Below are 18,309 nucleotides of genomic sequence, written 5' to 3'. Positions count from 1 at the left end.
GTTTGAAGAGCAGAATCTCAAAGGTAATAATCGCTGGATTGTTACCTGAGCCACGTGCAAATTGGCATAGGGACAAAATGTTTAGAGGTTTAAATGTGTGGCTCAAAGAGTGGTGTGGGAGGCAGGGGTTTCAGTTCATGGGGCACTGGCACCAGTACTGGGGAAAGAGGAAGCTGTTCCGTTGGGACGGGTTCCACTTAAACTGGGCTGGGACTAGTGCCCTGGCGAACCGAATAACTAGAGCAGTAGACAGGGCTTCAAACTAATGAAGGGAGGGTAGGTGGATTCAGGAGAGTAAATTTAAAAGCAGCGAGAGAAATGTCAAGGCTCTTGAGCAGAGTAGAGTTTTGGGTTAAAATAAGCAGAGTGGGTGAGGAAGGGACAGAGAGAGTAACAAAGGTAATAAGGCATCAGTGACTAAGGTGACATCAGGGAAAAATAGAAATGTCAAAGCTAAAGGCACTATATCTGAATGCACAAAGCATTCGCAACAAAATATATGAATTAATAGTGCAGATAGAAATGAACAGGTTTGATCTAAAAGCCATAATGGAGACGTGGTTACAAAGTGGCCAAGGTTGGGAACTAAATATTCCAGGATTCTTAACTTTTAGAAGATAGGCAAAATGGAAAAGGAGGATGTGGTGTATGTAACCTGTTCCACCTTGAGAACTTAAGCCTGTTCCACCTTAAGAGATGTACTACTTTCTCTGGCTGCTGTATACGTAATACCGGTGGTGACCACCGGTATATAAGCACTGTGTAGTAATATTGTATTTAGTAGTAGTCCTGACCTCCAACCAGTAAAGACCTGTTGAACTTTAATCTTGTAGTCTGTGTTAGTAATTACAACTAGAACACACAGACGTAACAGTGGCGACGAGTCAGATTCTTACCCTGCGGCAGTTTATATCCACGGCGGCTTCGTCCACAGAACGGACGTCGAAGAGAGGCTTCCACCCTCATCACCCTGCTGGAAGACACGTCGCGCGGCAGACATCGAGAAACCAGGGTGCAGAAGACATCCTGAACTCGAAGCCTCCATCAGCGGCTGTCAGCTATCTTCTTTCTACCTCGGTGGTGGGTAAGCCGGGCAGCGACGCGACCAGAAAGTCGGCCGCGTTGGCTGTACAGACGGGGAGGGAAGACGGAGGAATAAGGGCGGTGAGATCGATCGCGACTGGAGATAAGGGCTGGGCCGCATTCGGGCTGAAAGGCGCAGCGCGGGGACATCGATCGCGGCTGGTGATAAGGGCCGGGCCGCATTCGGGCTAAAAAGGCGCAGCGTCTGGGGCAACTGAAGGCGCGAGAGCAGCGGTGAAGCGGAGACAGCGTCGGGGGACAGGTGAAGACCGCCAAGCAGGGGAAAACCGCCATTTTGTAGGCGGAGGACGAAGACAACAGTGGGAAGCTGCCATCTTGGATAAAAATTAAAATAAATTAAATTGCAACGATGCCTAAACATGGGAACATTAATACCTTTGATAGCGACATCGAAGATTGGGCCATGTATGTAGAACGCATACAAAATTATTGTAAAGCAAATAAAATCCCAGATGAAGAGAAAGCACTAACATTATTAAACTTAATGGGTGCGAAGACATACGGGCAATTGAAACACCTTTTATCACCAGATGAACCGGCGGATAAGACGTTCAAGGAGATTGTTACTGTCCTGAAAAATCATCTAAACCCCACGCCGCTGATGCTAGCGGAATGATTTAAATTTTACAGCAGAAGGCAGCTGAAGGATAAAAGCAATGCTGAATATTTAATGGAATTGCGTAAGCTAGCAAAGTACTGTCAGTTTGGAACGAGACTGACAGAGGCGCTACGAGATAAATTTGTGTGTGGTTTATTAAAAGAAGATACACAAAAGCGACTGCTCGAGGAGAATGAGCTGACGCTTGAGAAAGTGGTCACTATGGCAGCAGCACACAAAGCCGCAGCGAGAGGCACGGCAGTAATGCAGCTACGGTCACCGGAACTCAGTACAAATAAATTGGGTTTGAGTACTGTAAAATGTTATCGTTGTGGAAAGACAACGCACGATCAGAACCCGTGTTGGTTTAAAAACCAAGAATGCAGAACGTGTGGCAGGCTTGGCCACATAGCTAAAGTATGCCGGTCAGGAAAGAAGACCAGCAACAAAAAGTCACCGCAAGGAAAATACATAAAGGTACACAAGGTGACAAAGAACAGTTCGACCGAACAGAAGTCAGATTCAGACGCTAGCAGTAATGAACTGGGTAGCTTAAGAGTACACAACGTTGGTAAGGATGCAGATCTCCAGACAATTTGGGTCACCCTTCAGATAGCAGGAGTCCAAGTAAAAATGGAATTGGACACTGGATCGGCATTGACGGTCATGAATAAGAAAGATTACAAAAGGTTATTCCAACATATTCCCCTACGGGATACGGAGATTATATTGAAAACATACACGGGGCAAAGAGTGTACCCCATCGGAAAGATAGAGGTAAAAGTGGTCCACAAGGGCGAAGAAAGCCAAGTAATGGACTTATATGTGCTACCTGAAGGAGGTCCACCACTACTGGGACGGGAGTGGATTAGGAAAATGAATATGGACTGGCACTCCTTGAAGGCACTAACGGTAGATTCCGGGGAAACAGATGTCAAACCTAAACGATTGTCCAAAATATTGGATGATGCTAAAGAGGTGTTCCAGCAGGGACTGGGAACACGGAGAGGAATTACGGCAAACATCAAGATTGATGAACATGCACACCCAAAACCTTTTAAAGCCAGACCGGTACCCTATGCAATACGACCTACTGTAGAAGCGGAACTGGAAGCGCTAGAACGTTCAGGTGTACTGTCTAAGGTAGATTGGAGTGAGTGGGCTACGCCCATTGTTCCCGTTATGAAACGTCCTTCGAGCAACAAGCCAGGAGAACCAGGGAAGGTTCGCATCTGTGGAGATTTCAAAATCACCGTTAATCCGGTGCTTCACACGGTGCAGTATCCGCTTCCGCGGATTGAGGATATTTTTGCTTCGTTGTCTGGCGGGAAACACTTCACCAAGATAGACCTGGCGCAGGCGTACTTGCAGATGGAGGTTGAAGAAGAGTCACGCCAATACCTCACGATCAACACGCATCGAGGTTTGTACCGGTGCAATAGACTGGTTTTTGGAGTGGCATCGGCTCCAGCAATTTGGCAGAGGGCCATGGAGCAGGTGTTACAGGGAATTCCAGGCACACAATGTTACCTGGACGATATTCTGATTACAGGTGATGGTGATGAAGAACACCTCGCAAACTTGGAACTGGTGCTCAACAGACTGAAAGAGTATGGACTTAGAGTTAATCGGCAGAAATGAGAGTTCTTCCAGAAGCGGATCTCGTACTGTGGTCATGTCATTGACCGGGAGGGGCTTCATAAGTCTCCTGACAAGATAGAGGCAGTTGTAAAGGCTCCCGCTCCAGATAATGTCTCTCAGTTGAGGTCGTTTCTAGGATTGATTAACTATTACCATAAATTTCTACCAAATCTATCCACGGTACTGCACCCGCTAAACGCTCTTTTACAGAAGGGGGTACCATGGGAATGGAGCGAAAACTGTAAGAAGGCATTTCGCAAAAGCAAAGAATTGATCACCTCAGAGGAAGTGTTGGCTCACTTCAACCCGACACTGCCTATTCGGTTGGCTTGTGATGCTTCTCCATATGGTATTGGGGCAGTACTCTCACACAAGTTGCCAAATGGCACGGAAAGGCCAGTCGCGTTTGCATCCAGATCATTGACCTCCGCTGAGTGCAACTATGCGCAGATCGATAGGGAGGCTCTCAGCCTTGTATGGGGAGTGAAGAAGTTTAATCATTACCTGCAGGGCCAAAAATTCACACTTCTGACAGACCATCAGCCGTTGGTATCCATTTTTAACCCTAAGAAGGGTGTTTCAGTGATGACAGCACAGCGTCTCCAGAGATGGTCCCTTTTCCTAGGGGCACATCAATATCAAATAGAATTCAAAGGTACGAAGCAGCATGGCAATGCTGATGGGCTGTCGCGCCTGCCACTACCTGAAGAAGAAGAAACGACGAAAGTTGACCCTGTTGAGTTATTTCATTCGACCATCATCGAGTGTTTACCAGTCACCAATGCAAGTATTGAAAGAGAAACCAGGAACGACCCGAGACTGTCCAGAGTCTACGAGGTGACAGTGAAAGGATGGCCAACACGTGGTGATCCTCTGTTACCGGCATTCTCGGCAAGGCGAGACCAGCTGTCCGTCTGCCATGGTACTTTGATGTACGGGACAAGAGTGATTATTCCTCCCAAGTTAAGGGAAAGAGTTCTAAAAGAACTGCATGAAGGTCATCTGGGGGTGAGTTAAGATGAAAAGTCTTGCTAGGGCTTATGTATGGTGGCCGGGTATTGACCAACAGATAGAGGAGTTGACGAAAAGCTGCGCTGGGTGCCAAAAAGTGCAAAATGCACCTCCGATCGCACCACTACACCCATGGGAATGGCCTTCAGCCCCATGGCAACGCGTACATATTGACTTTGCTGGTCCATTCATGGACTCCATGTTCCTAATTGCGGTGGACGCGCATTCCAAATGGCCAGAAGTGATCAAGATGAATACCACTACTTCAGAAAAGACAATTGCGGTGTTAAGAACAATATTCGCAAGGAACGGATTGCCAGAACAGATCTGTTCGGACAACGGACCACAGTTCATGTCGGAAGAATTCCAAAAATTCTTAAAGAAGAATGGGGTGAAACATTATACCTCTGCCCCATATCATCCGGCGACAAACGGGTTGGCCGAGAGATTTGTCCAAACATTCAAAAAGGCAATAAAGGCCATGAACGATGATCAGATTCCGCTACAGCACAAGGTGGACAATTTCCTAATGGCATATCGAAACGCCGCTCATGCAGTGACTAACCAAAGTCCTGCCATGATGTTTTATAACAGGAGGTTGCAGTCCAGGTTGGACTTGTTAAAACCAAATGTGCGGAGGGAAGTGGAAAACAAACAGTTCCGGCATATTAATAACAAGACCACTCGAAGTTTCGACGTAGGACAACCAGTGTTGGCAAGGGGCTATGGAAATGAAAAATGGCAGTCCGGAACAATTCGGGCCAGACAAGGACCTCTGATGTACACAGTAGATATTGGTAACAATGTGATAAGGCGTCATGCGGATCAACTGGTAGAATCGAGAGCAAGGGTTGAACCCATGGTTGCGACAGAGACAACTGTGGAAGACGTTAATGAACCTGAAGCATCTACCTCGGCAGGGAATGTACCTGATGATGATAACACCCAATGCATGGGAGACCAACTAGAGGAGTCACCTCAGCAACAGGAATCAGAGACCACTGAAAGGCGTTATCCAAACCAAATCAGAAGGCCTCCTGAGAGACTGAACCTTTGAACTGTTTATACCTGAAGTTATATATGTTATTATGTTATGTTAAATGGGGATATGACTGTTAAGCTAAAAAGGGAGGATTGTGGTGTATGTAACCTGTTCCACCTTGAGAACTTAAGCCTGTTCCACCTTAAGAGATGTACTACTTTCTCTGGCTGCTGTATACGTAATACCGGTGGTGACCACCGGTATATAAGCACTGTGTAGTAATATTGTATTTAGTAGTAGTCCTGACCTCCAACCAGTAAAGACCTGTTGAACTTTAATCTTGTAGTCTGTGTTAGTAATTACAACTAGAACACACAGACTTAACAGAGGAGGGGTAGCCCCGATAATAAAGGATGGGATAAAGACAATAGAGAGAAAAGATCTTAGCCCCAAAAATCAAGTAGTAGAATCAGTTTGGATGGAGCCAAGAAACAGCAAGGGGCAGAAAACATTGGTGGGAGCTGTTTATAGGCCCCCAAACAGTAGTTGTAATGTAGGGCAGAGTATAAATCAGAAAATTAGAGGCGCATGTAACAAGACTAATGCAGTGATCATGGGGGACTTTAATCTACATACAAATTTGCAGTAATAGTGTGGAGGACAAATTCATGGAATGTATGCAAGATAGTTTTCTAGATCAGTATGTTGAGGAACCAACTAGGGAACAGGCTATTTTAGATAAAAATAACAACAGAAAAAGCTGGAAATACTCAACAGGCCAGGCAGCATCCGTGGAGAGAGAAACAGAGTTAACGTTTCAGGTCTGGGACCCTTCATCAGAACTGGAAAAAGCTGGAGATGTAACAGATATTAAGCAGATGCAGAGACAGTGGGGGGAGGGTTTAGGAGGGGAGGAAGAAATAGAAAGAACATCCTGTGCTTTTGTAAGAGGCAGGAAAGATAAAATGTTGCAAATGGGAATGGCAAAAATCATACTGCATGAAAAATGGGGGCAGGGATAATTATCTGAAATTGTTGAACTCAATGTTGAGTCTGGCAGGCTGCAAAGTGCCCAATCGAAAGATGAGGTGCTGTTCCTCGAGCTTATGTTGAGCTTCATTGGAACAATGCAATAGCCTGAGGACAGAGAGGTCAGAGTGGGAGTGAAGCGGAGAATTAAAGTGACAGGCGACCGGAAGTTCAGGGTCACCCGTACGGACTGAATGGAGGTGTTCCACAAAGCGGTCGCCCAATCTGCGTTTGGTCTCCCCAATGTAGAGGAGACCGCATCGTGAGCAGCGAATACAGTATATTAAATTGCAAGAAGTACAAGTAAATCGCTGTTTCACCTGGAAGGGGTGTTTGGGGCCCTGGACAGTGGGAAGGGAGGAGGTAAAACGGCATGTGTTGCATCGCCTGCGCTTGCACGGGAAGGTGCCAGGTGAAGGAGCAGGGCTGTTGGGAGTGATTGAGGAGTGGACCAGGGTGTCGCGGAGGGAGCGGTCCCTTCGGAATGCTGAAAGGGGAGGTGAGGGGAAGATGTGTTTGGTGGTGGGATCACGTTGGAGGTGGTGGAAATGGCGGAGGATGATCCATTGAATGTGGAGGCTGGTGGGGTGAAAGGAGAGGGCAAGGGGAACCCTATCGTGGTTCTGGGAGGGAGGGGCAGGGGTGAGAGCAGAAGTGCGGGAAATAGAACGGACATGGTCAAGGGCCGTGTCAACCACAGTAGAGGGGAATCCTCGGTTGAGGAAAAAGGAAGACATGTCAGAAGCACTAGTATGGAAGCTGGCATCGTCAGAACAGACGCGGCGGAAACAGAGAAACTGGGAGAAAGGAATAGAGTCCTTACAGGAAGCAGGGTGGGAGGAAGTGTAGTCCAGGTAGCTGTGGGAGTCGGTGGGCTTGTAGTGGATGTTTGTTGAAAGCCGATCGCCAGAAATGGAGACGGAGAAGTCAAGGAAGGGAAGGGAAGAGTCGGAGATGGACCATGTGACGGTGAGGGCAGGGTGGAAATTGGAAGTAAAGTGAATGAACTTATCCAGTTCAGGGCGAGAGCAGGAAACAGCACCAATACAGTCATCGATGTACCGGAAAAAGAGGTGAGAGAGGGGACCTGAGTAGGACTGGAACAAAGAATGTTCCACATGTCCCATGAACAGGCAGGCATAGCTAGGGCCCATGCGGGTTCCCATAGCAACACCTTTAATTTGGAGGAAGTGAGTGGAGTCAAAGGAGAAGTTGTTCAATGTGAGAACAAGTTCAGCCAGGCAGAGGAGGGTGGTGGTGGATGGGGACTGGTTGGGCCTCTTTTCAAGGAAGAAACAGAGCGCCCAAAGGCCGTCCTGGTGGGGGATGGAGGTGTAGAGGGATTGGACGTCCATGGTGAAAAGGAGACGGTTGGGGCCAGGAAACTGTTAAAGTGACAGAGGGCGTCGGAAGAGTCGCGAATGTAGGTGGGAAGAGACTGAACAAGGGGAGAAAAAATAGAGTCGAGATAGGAAGAGATAAGTTCCGTGGGGCAAGAACAGGCTGAAACGATGGGTCTACCAGGGCAGTCCTGTTTGTGGATCTTGGGAAGGAGGTAGAAGCGGGCTGTGCAGGGTTAGGGGACTATGAGGTTGGCGGCCATGGAGGGAAGATCTCCAGAGGAGATGAGGTCAGTGACACACTTGGAAACAATGGCTTGATGTTTGCTAGTGGGGTCATGGTCCAAGCGGAGGTAGGAGGAGGTGTTGGAGAGTTGGCGTTCAGCTTCCGCACGGTAGAGGTCGGTTCGCCAAACAACAACAGCACCACCCTTATCAGCAGGTTTAATGATAATGTTAGGGTTGGATCGGAGAGAATGCAGTGCTGCAAGTTCAGAGGGAGTTAGGATGGAGTGAGTGAGGGGAGCAGAGAAATGGAGACGGCCGATGTCATGTCGGCAGTTAGCAATGAAAAGATCTAGAGAGGGTAGAAGGCCAGAGGGAGGGATCCAAGTAGAACGAGAATTTAGAAAGCGGGAGAAAGGATCAGCCGTGCAGATCATCCTCCGCCATTTCCGCCACCTCCAACGTGATCCCACCACCAAACACATCTTCCCCTCACCTCCCCTTTCAGCATTCCGAAGGGACCGCTCCCTCTGCGACACCCTGGTCCACTCCTCAATCACTCCCAACAGCCCTACTCCTTCACCTGGCACCTTCCCGTGCAAGCGCAGGAGATGCAACACATGCCCTTTTACCTCCTCCCTTCCCACTGTCCAGGGCCCCAAACACCCCTTCCAGGTGAAACAGCGATTTACTTGTACTTCTTGCAATTTAATATACTGTATTCGCTGCTCACGATGCGGTCTCCTCTACATTGGGGAGACCAAACGCAGATTGGGCGACCGCTTTGCGGAACACCTCCGTTCAGTCCGTACGGGTGACCCTGAGCTTCCGGTCGCCTGTCACTTTAATTCACCGCTTCACTCCCACTCTGATCTCTCTGTCCTCGGGCTATTGCATTGTTCCAATGAAGCTCAACGTAAGCTCGAGGAACAGCACCTCATCTTTCGATTGGGCACTTTGCAGCCTGCCAGACTCAACATTGAGTTCAACAATTTCAGATAATTATCCCTGCCCCCATTTTTCATGCAGTATGATTTTTGCCCTTCCCATTTGCAACGTTTTATCTTTCCTGCCTCTTACAAAAGTACTGGATATTCTTTCTATTTCTTCCTCCCCTCCTAAACCCCGCCCCCCCTGTCTCTGCACCTGCTTAATATGTTACATCTCCAGCTTTTTCCAGTTCTGATGAAGGGTCCCAGACCTGAAACGTTAACTCTGTTTCTCTCTCCACGGATGCTGCCTGGCCTGCTGAGTATTTCCAGCTTTTTCTGTTGTTATTTCAGATTTCCAGCATCCGCAGTATTTTGCAATTATATTAGGCTATTTTAGATCTAGTATTGTGCAATGAGAAAGGGTTAATTAATAATCTTGCAGTAAAGGGGCCTTTAGGGAAGAGTGACCATAATATGATCGAATTTTATAATGAGTTTGCAAGTGATTCAGTTAAATCCGAAACTAGGGTCTTAAATCTAAACAAAGCAAACTACGTAGGTATGAGGGGCGAGTTGGCTACGGTAGATTGGGATACTACATTAAAAGGTAGGATGGTAGACAAGCAATGGCTAGCTTTTAAAGAATTAATACATAATTTACAACAAATATACACATTTAAGGCACAAAAACCCCACAGGAAAAGTGGTCCAACTGTGGCTAACAAGAGAAGTTAAAGATAGTATTAGATCAAAGGAAGAGGCTTATAATGTTGCCAAAAAGAGTAGTAAGCCTGAGGTTTCGGAGGATTTTAGAATTCAGCAAAGGAGGACCAAGATATTGATAAAGAAAGGGAAAATAGAATGAGAGTAAACTAGTGAGAAACATAAAAACAGACTGTAAAGGTTTCTATAGATATGTAAAAAGGAAAAGATTAGCAAAAGCAAATGTGGGTCCCTTACAGGCTGAGACAGGAGAAATTATAATGGGGAATAAGGAAATGGCAGCGAAATTAAACAAAAACTTTGTGCCTGTCTTCACGGAAGAAGACGCAAAAAAACTTCCCGGAAATAGTGGAGAACCAAAGGTCTAGCGAGAATGAGGAACTGAAAGCCATTAGTATTAGTAAAAAAAAGTACTGGAGAAATTAATGGGACTGAAAGCCAATAAATCCCCTGGACCCAATGGCCTACATCCTGGGGTTTTGAAAGAGGTGGCTATAGAGATAGTGGATGCATTGGTTGTCATTTTCCAAAATTCCATAGATTCTAGAACTGTTCCCTTGAATTGGAAGGTGGCAAATGTAACCCCACTATTTAAGAAAGGAGGGAGAGAGAAAACGGGGAACTACAGACCAGTTAGCCTGACATCAGTAGTAGGGAAAATGCTAGAATCTATTATTAAGGACGTGGTAACAGGGCACTTAGAAAATAATAATAGGATTGGGCAGAGTCAACATGGATTTATGAAAGGAAAATTGTGTTTGACAAATCTGTCAGTTTTTTGAGGTTGTAACTAACAGAATAGATAAGGGGGAAACCAGTGGATGTGGTTTATTTGGATTTTCAGAAGGCATTCGGTAAGGTACCATACAAGTGGTTAATCATCAAAATTAGGGCTCATGGTATTGGGGGTAATATACTTGCATGGATTGAGGATTGGTTAACAGACAGAAAACAGAGTAGGAATAAACAGGTCATTTTCGGGTTGGCAGGCTGTAAATAGTGGGCTACCGCAAGGATCAGTGTTTGGGCCTCAGCTATTCACAATCTACATCAATGATTTGGAGGAGGGGACCAAATGTTTTGCTATTATAATATATCCAAGTTTGCTAATGCTACAAGCTGGCTGGGAATGTAAGTTGTGAGAAGGAGGGAAGGGGATATAGACAGGCTAAGTGAGTGGGCAAGAACATGGCAAATGGAAAATAATGTGGAGAAATGTGAAGTTATCCACTTTGGTTGGAAACGTAGAAAAGCAGGGTATTTTTTTTAAATGGTGAGAGATTGGGAAATGTTGGTGTTCAGAGGGACCTGGGTGCCCTTGTACAGGAATCATTGAAAGTTAACATGCAGGTTCCGAGGGACTGCCTAAGAGAAGACAACAAGCAATTAGGAAAGCAAATGGTATGTTGGCCTTTATTACAAGAGGATTTGAATAAAGACGTTTTACTGCAATTATATAGGGCCCTGGTGAGACCACACCTGGAGTATTGTATACAGTTTTGGTCTCCTTACCCAAGGAAGGATATACTTGCCACAGAGGGAGTGCAACGAAGGTTCACCAGACTGGTTGCTGGGAAGGTGGGGGTTGTCCTATGAGGAGAGATTGAGTAGACTAGGCCTATATTCTGTAGAGTTTAGAAGAATGAGAGGTGATTTCATTGAAATGTACAAAAATTCTTACAGGGCTTGACAGGGTAGATGCAGGGAGGATGTTTCCCCTGGCTGGGGATGTCTAGAAATAGCAGGCACAGTCTCAGAATAAGGGGTCAGTCATTTAGGACTGAGATGAGGAGAAATTTCTTCACTCAGAGGATGGTGAATCTTTGGAATTCTCTACCCCAGAGGGCAGTGGAGGCTCAGTCGTTGAGTATATTCAAGACAGAGATTGATAGATTTTTGAATATTAAGGGAATCAAGGGATATGGAGACAGTGCAGGAAAGTGGAGATGAGGTAGAAGATCAGCCATGATTTTATTGAATGGCAGAGCAGGCTTGAAGGGCAGAGCAGGCTTGAAGGGCCAAATGGCCTACTCCTGCTCCTATTTCTTATATGCTCTTATGTTATGCAAGTCAAAATGCAAAGGAATTATTCTCTTAAGTTAGACAACTGAAGTGAGGTGGCATAAGATGTTCATTAATTTATAATTACACAAAGGTAAGTTTTGTCATTTGTACTCAGTGATTCGGATCATAAATGTTGCCCTGCACCTTCGCATTACAGAGGAAAGCAGCAGCTTAACGATTTGACTCAATCCTCACTTCATGCTTTGTTAATTTGGAGGGATTGAAGAAATACACGTATGAAAGACACCAATATCTGGTTCAGTTCACAAGAAGATACAATTGTTACTCCCCTGGGTCCTGCTATTGTACAAGTAGGTATATGGCAATGTGAACCAACTCTCATAAAAGTAAGAGCCCAAGACCACTTATGGAAGTGTCACTGAACCCAGGAAGGTATCTATGATAGACCAAAATTCACAACAACTACAAAATGAAACATTTTCACTTATCCTTTAAGAAGATTTACAACTATACTGTGAACAAAATAACGAAGTCATCTTTTCTCTGACAACTTTAACATTATTCAATTCCTACATTAAAAGTAAAATAACAAATAATTGACAGCTATGAGCAGCTCTCAATTACAGAATTGCCACCAGCAAAAAGTAAATAAAGAAACAAACAAAAAACTGGATATCTCTTGGACCTGTAAGGGAACTGTAGTCAATGCATAACCTAGCCTGATATATCCATAGTTAACGCATTGAATGGCATGATGCAAAGCCATACGGACCAGTTCCTGGTCTGTCCTGAGTTAGTCAAGCTAAGCAGAGGGAGGGGGGGGAAACATAAACCATGCAATTGGCCTCAGGTGTCCCTAGGGTCAGAGAGAAGGGGGATAAAACTGATTCCCATTCCTGATGGGAAGTAGACCTATGTGGCCATTGGGTGGTTAAGCGTAATACCCTCCATGTTCCCCCACTGTCCAATCTCAGACAAGAAGAATGATAATTTAGATGATGTACTAGAAAGCTGACGACATATGTAGAACCACAGCCCAGTTTGGGTCGTCTCCTTTCCAAGAGGAATAAAAAAAGGAGAGAAAGCTGAAAAAAGTAAGAAAAAATTATTAACAGCAGCAAGTAGAACAAATGATCAAGAAGCCTATATAAAATAGAGAAGTCATACCATGAATATTTTCCAGTAACAATGTCATCACTTAACCGACTTCCTGCATAAAGATCGTAATCACACAAGAATATTGGCCGGAATTTTAACTTGGGAGATGGGTAGGGAGCCCGTTGGGGGGGGGGGGGGGGGGGGTGGTGGGATTGGAATGCAGTCAGGAAACCCGGAAGAATGGGTTTCCCTCAGGCCCTGCTGAATTTAACGGCAGAGCCTGATAATCATTTTGATTCTCTAATTTCTCACCTGCAGCCAGCCACATGGAGAGGCTCGATGGCTGTCAGGCAGGTAGGCCTGTGACACCAGGCTACAGAGAGGAGGGAGGGAGGGAAGCGGGGGAGGGGGCGGAAGGCAGTGGATCATTGGTGGGGTTGGGGGCTGCAGATCTTTTGGAAGGGTCGGGAAAGCGGAAAGGGGATCGGATATCAGAGGCCTCGTGGAGAGGGGGTTGGTGTCAGAAGCCTCAAAAGGGGGGAGCAGGAGGTGATCGGAAGGCTCGGGGAGGGGGGGTGTCCGATGGCAGGGGGTTGGCAATGCAGGAACGCTGCATTCAGCAGGTAAATGGAAAGACATTAACCTCCTGAATCCAGCAGTCCTTACCTTCCTTTAGCTGGCAGATTCCCCAAGGCCTGGGAAACCCAACCAGCCAGAATTAATTTTAAAGTGGAGCTTCAAAATGCTGCCCACCTGCCCCCAGTCCCACCCCTGTTAAATTTGAAAGTGGGCAGGTTGGAGGTGGGATTCAGATTTTTGACACTTCAACCTCTCACCCAACCCCAGCCCAACCCTAGGGGTCGATTTTAGCTCAGGTGCGGGGAATTGGCGGGTTCCCCGAATTTAGTGATTCTGACAAGATTGTAAATGGGTCTGTGAGATTGATGCAAATTTAACACAATTGGCCAATTGATTTCCAGCGTGTGGGAAGCTTTGGTAATTGAGCATTTCCAGTCAGAAAGTCGCAGAATATGACGTCATCATTGCTGCTGCTTTTAAGGTCCACAGCAAACCTTGCTTCCTCTGCAGGCTTCCAGCCTTCAACATTAAGATGGCACAGGAGCCTGCAGGAGGAACGGCCAGCGGGAGGGCCAGATCTACGCCCAAATTTGATGAGGCTTCACTACAGGCATTACTGGATGGTGTTAGGGCCCACAAGGAGGTCCTCTTCCCTTCTTCAGGGAGGAAGAGGCCTCCCAGCCAGACCAAGGCTGTGTGGCTAGAGGTGGCAGGTAAAGTCAACTGCTTGGGGCTTACACGAAGAACGTGGTTGCAGTGCAGGAAAAGATTCCATGACCTTCTTCGCACTGGAAAAGTAAGTACAGGTAGACTACCCTTTATCCGAACTTCCGAAAACCGAAACCCTCTAAAAACCGAAGGTTTTTTCGGTCAGCGTAAGTCGTGCGCACGACATGACCAGAGTGGCGCACGACTCCCCGCCGACCCCGACCCCCGCTGACCCCGACGCCGACCCCCGCCGACCCCCCCGCGGACCCACCTGACTCTCTTCCAAAGGCTCGAAAGCAACGAGAGCTCTGAGCCCGCGGGGGTGCCGGCCCCTGTTCCGACCGAGCACGACGACCTGTTGGTGGAAATGCGGAACTTCATTGCATTCCAGGCTAGCAGCGACGGACAAGCCACGACTGCGGACCCCCCCCAACCCCAACCCCCGCTGACGCCCCCGCGGACCCCCGCCGACGCCAACCCCCCCGCGGACCCCAGCCGACCCCGACCCGACCCGCGCCGACCCCCGCCGACCCACCTTCCGAAATCCGAAATCTTCCGAAAACCGAAACACGGCTGGTCCCGAGGTTTTCGGATAAAGGATAGTCTACCTGTACTGTATGATGTTTCCATCACCCTCAATCTGATCCCCATTGCCTTTCCTCACCAGCACTCAGCTTTAGCAATCTCTTCCTGCACATCCCACTAGACACTCACATCCATGCACCCGTAGCCATTCCCTCTCTCTCTATGCTCACATTCACAGAACTATGCCACCATGCAGCCCTCACACTCCCTCTCACTCTGATGCTTTGTGTAGGAGTCGCAAAATCCAGAAAATAGTCTAGATTGGTAAAATCCCTGAAATGGCCACATTGTCAGAACACAAGATGGAGTTGGCAGTTCTCATGGCTCAGTTCAAAAGGACACACTAGCAGTATCTTCCAGCAGCCTGAGTCATCACCGATTAGAAGATTCCAGAACTTACTGCTATTGATATGATAATATGGTTACAACAGTAACGAACTCGTAAACAAAAGTATTTGCAACTGGAGGTGCGCTAATTGCTAGCAAAACGCAAACCCATCTCTGAAATCGCTGAGCACAGAAAAAAAAACATTATCTGTACCAAACTCAGAGGGACACAGGACAGATCCCATCAGTTTCATTTACAAGACATTAAAATAAAGTACTTGCTTTTGTCAAAGCAGCCTGCCCATTACCTTGATAAAAGAAAACCCCTGATTTGGCGCTGAGATAAGGGCAAGGAAACAGTTTAACCGTTGAGGGAAAATCGACAGCAAGACATTCATTCATTCAGTGAGATTGACAGCTCCATCACAGATTCACACAGACACGAGGTCAAGGACAGAGCGAGGAGGACCCACAAGATTATGCAGGAGAGCAGATTCAGAAGTTCAGTCCAGATCCAAGACCATCAGGAGTTCGAAGGCCGAGTGGAGAGGAGACGGTTCGAGGAGTTCGGAGGACCCACAAGATTGTGCAGGAGAGAGATTCAGCCAGACTCAGACAGATCCACAAGATTCACCAGAAGCAGTGAAGTCCAAGTACAGATACCATCAGGAGTTCGAAGGCTGTGCGGAAGAGTAGACGGCTCGAGGAGTTCGGAGGACTTCCAAGTTTGTGCAGGAGAGCGGGTCCAGGAGCCGGTCCCATAAGGAAGATTGGAGATCCCGGACATAACAAGGAGTACAAAGGTCCAGGAGGGTTTTAAAATTCTGGTGAGCATAAAGGCCCAACTCTACCTAACTGACATAGTTGAGGTATATTTTAGCAACGGGAGGGTTTGTAACATTAAGGGTTTTGTAATTCAGGAGTGTGATTTATCCCTCGATGTGCCGTGCGCTTTCTCCACCCCCGTTTTATTATATCGCTGATCTAGAATTGATGTATTATGATAGTCAAAGCAACTCGTGTGTTAAATTTTAGTTCCCATTGAGAGGCGTGTTCATGATTTTTGTCTGCATTGTTTCTTCATTCTCTATGTTTTATTCTCCTTAAAAATAAAGATACCTGTGATTTAAAACTTACCTTGTCTCACCTGATCCATTTGTCTTCCGAGTCACAAGTTGGGCCAACACATCAAGGTGGTCTGGCAATAAGCCCAGTGTCTAGAACCGGTGAGGGGGGAGCGCTTCGGAACCGCTCACGAGCAGTGTGAAATCAAAAACCGATCTCGCACACCACAAGCTCGTTAAAACGACCCCTTACATTTGAACACAACTGACAACACACAGGGAGGGCCCTTGGTATTGCAACCTCACTCCATCTTTGTCTCCTTCTAAGTATCTATGTTATGCAATCTCTGCACTCACTCCTTCATTCTCACTCAGCCTCCACTTGTCTCCCTCATTGCAGGAAAAGAGAGCTCACAACAGGAGAGAACGAGCTAGGACAGGAGGAGGGCCACCCTCATTAGCACAGCTCACCCCCTGGGAGGAAGGCGTCCTGGAGATTGCCGGGGCTGACCGAGATGTGGACACTGGGGAAGGACAGGCAGGAGCATCCCCGCAAGCTGGTGACAGAATAGTTTTTCATCTCTCTCATTGGCATTGCATGAGTCGCTGATAATGATTCTGAAGCTATATCATATGGACTTATGATCGTCTGCAAAATGCAATGTGCATGTAACCTTGGCATCACATCTCTAACTTTTCCTTGACTCCCCACAGGACCATCGAGAGCCCTTCCCCAGTGTGCAGGAGGAAGAGCCTGAGCAGCCAGACTCCTCAGAGCAATCTGCAACCTCTGAGGGCGCAGCGTCAGCAGAAATAAGCGCACCCAGCACCGGGCGCAGACACTCACACCTCGGTGGGACCTTCGGGACATAGAGTAGAGTGGTCATCTGGCGTATCACAGCTCACAAGTGAGCATCAGCAGATTGTGGAGACAGGGACAGCAGTGGAGAGTCCTCGTCGGAGGGCACAGGACTCTGCCAGCTCAGCTCAGCTGCATGTCGACCCTCTGCCTCTGGGTCCATCCGTAAGATCAGAGGTGATGGAACTCCATGCACAGATGCAGGAGTCTCTGGCAGGTTTTGTCTCCAGGATCGCTGAGAGTGTGGAGCGAATGGAGGAGTCCATAGCGGACATGAGCAGAGCCTTTGTGGAGTCATTGGCCCATGAACGCATCAACACGGAAAGGATAGCTACCTACGTGGAAATGATTGCTGCCTCTGTGGTAAGGCTGGCTACGGTAGAGGAAAGGAGGGCTACGGCCATGGAGGAGGTTAGTCGCCAGGGTATGGAAAACATGGCAAGTGTTCAGAATAGAATGACATCTCTTGAGGAGCGATGGGCATCTATTGAACAGAGAAACCAGACTTTCATGGAAGTCCTTCTGAGTAGGACTGCCATTGTAGATACAGGTCCCCATGGCCCCACAGATGGGCAGCAAGCTGCTCTCAAGCCACTTGCAGGCACTGAGGGGGACCTGACCCATGAGAGGGGGGTTGGAGGCAGACCTGAATGAAGTGGGGGTTCCTCTCCAAGCGCTCACACTTCCATGCCACTGCAAATCCCTTGGTCAGAGCCCCGCCGGAGTACACACCCAATGGAGATAGAGGTCTCAACCCCTGTACAGCCGCAGGAGCAGCAGACTGCTGGCGAGCCCTCACAGGCTCGCCATCCCAGAGGACGCCCGCCAAAGGTGTCGAGACAGGAGCAGCAGGAAAGTGAGCAAGGGGCCTCCACATCTGCTGAAGCCACAGGGGAACCACTACGTAGGAGCACGCGTAAGAGGAAAATAAAGCACAAATAAATAGTCACAAGGGTAGTCACTTAGGTGAAATGCTGTGTATTTTGTAAAAATGCCATCAGTTGTGTGTTTTTCATAAAAATTCTGATGGCAACTTCTGCAGTTGTGGCGTGTGTCATTTCGCAAATGGGGCTTGAGGTCCTCTAATGCCAAGAGGGGAAGGAAAAAAATGCCTCCCATGCTTCTGGTAGGTGCCTCAGTTGAGGAAGCGCTGAGTGAGGCTGGCGAGAGGGGTCTCGCAGGAGGTCACACTGGAGAAGTGTGTGAGGCTCCAACCTTCCACAGGTGTGGTTAGGCCTGGTAAAAGTTGCCCCAGACCTAAGGCAACAAAGTCCTGCCACCTGCAAATGACTGATCAAATATCCTCTTTAATGTTGGACATGCAGCTGATGGTCAGCAAGCCAATAGTGTTCACGCCAGGTTTCACAGGCGCGATCCCCACCAGGCGCGATCCCCACCAGGCGCGGTTTATGTGGGAAAAGTGTTGAACAGGCAAGGACCTGTTAAAGTGGGATTATAAAGGCCAATCCGTGCTGTTTA

The sequence above is a fragment of the Somniosus microcephalus genome, chromosome 3 (assembly GCF_052327205.1).
Source record: "Somniosus microcephalus isolate GS21.2 chromosome 3, FLI_Smic_1.0, whole genome shotgun sequence".
NCBI classification, from domain to species: Eukaryota; Metazoa; Chordata; class Chondrichthyes; order Squaliformes; family Somniosidae; genus Somniosus; species Somniosus microcephalus.
This window is presented reverse-complemented; position numbering follows the sequence as displayed.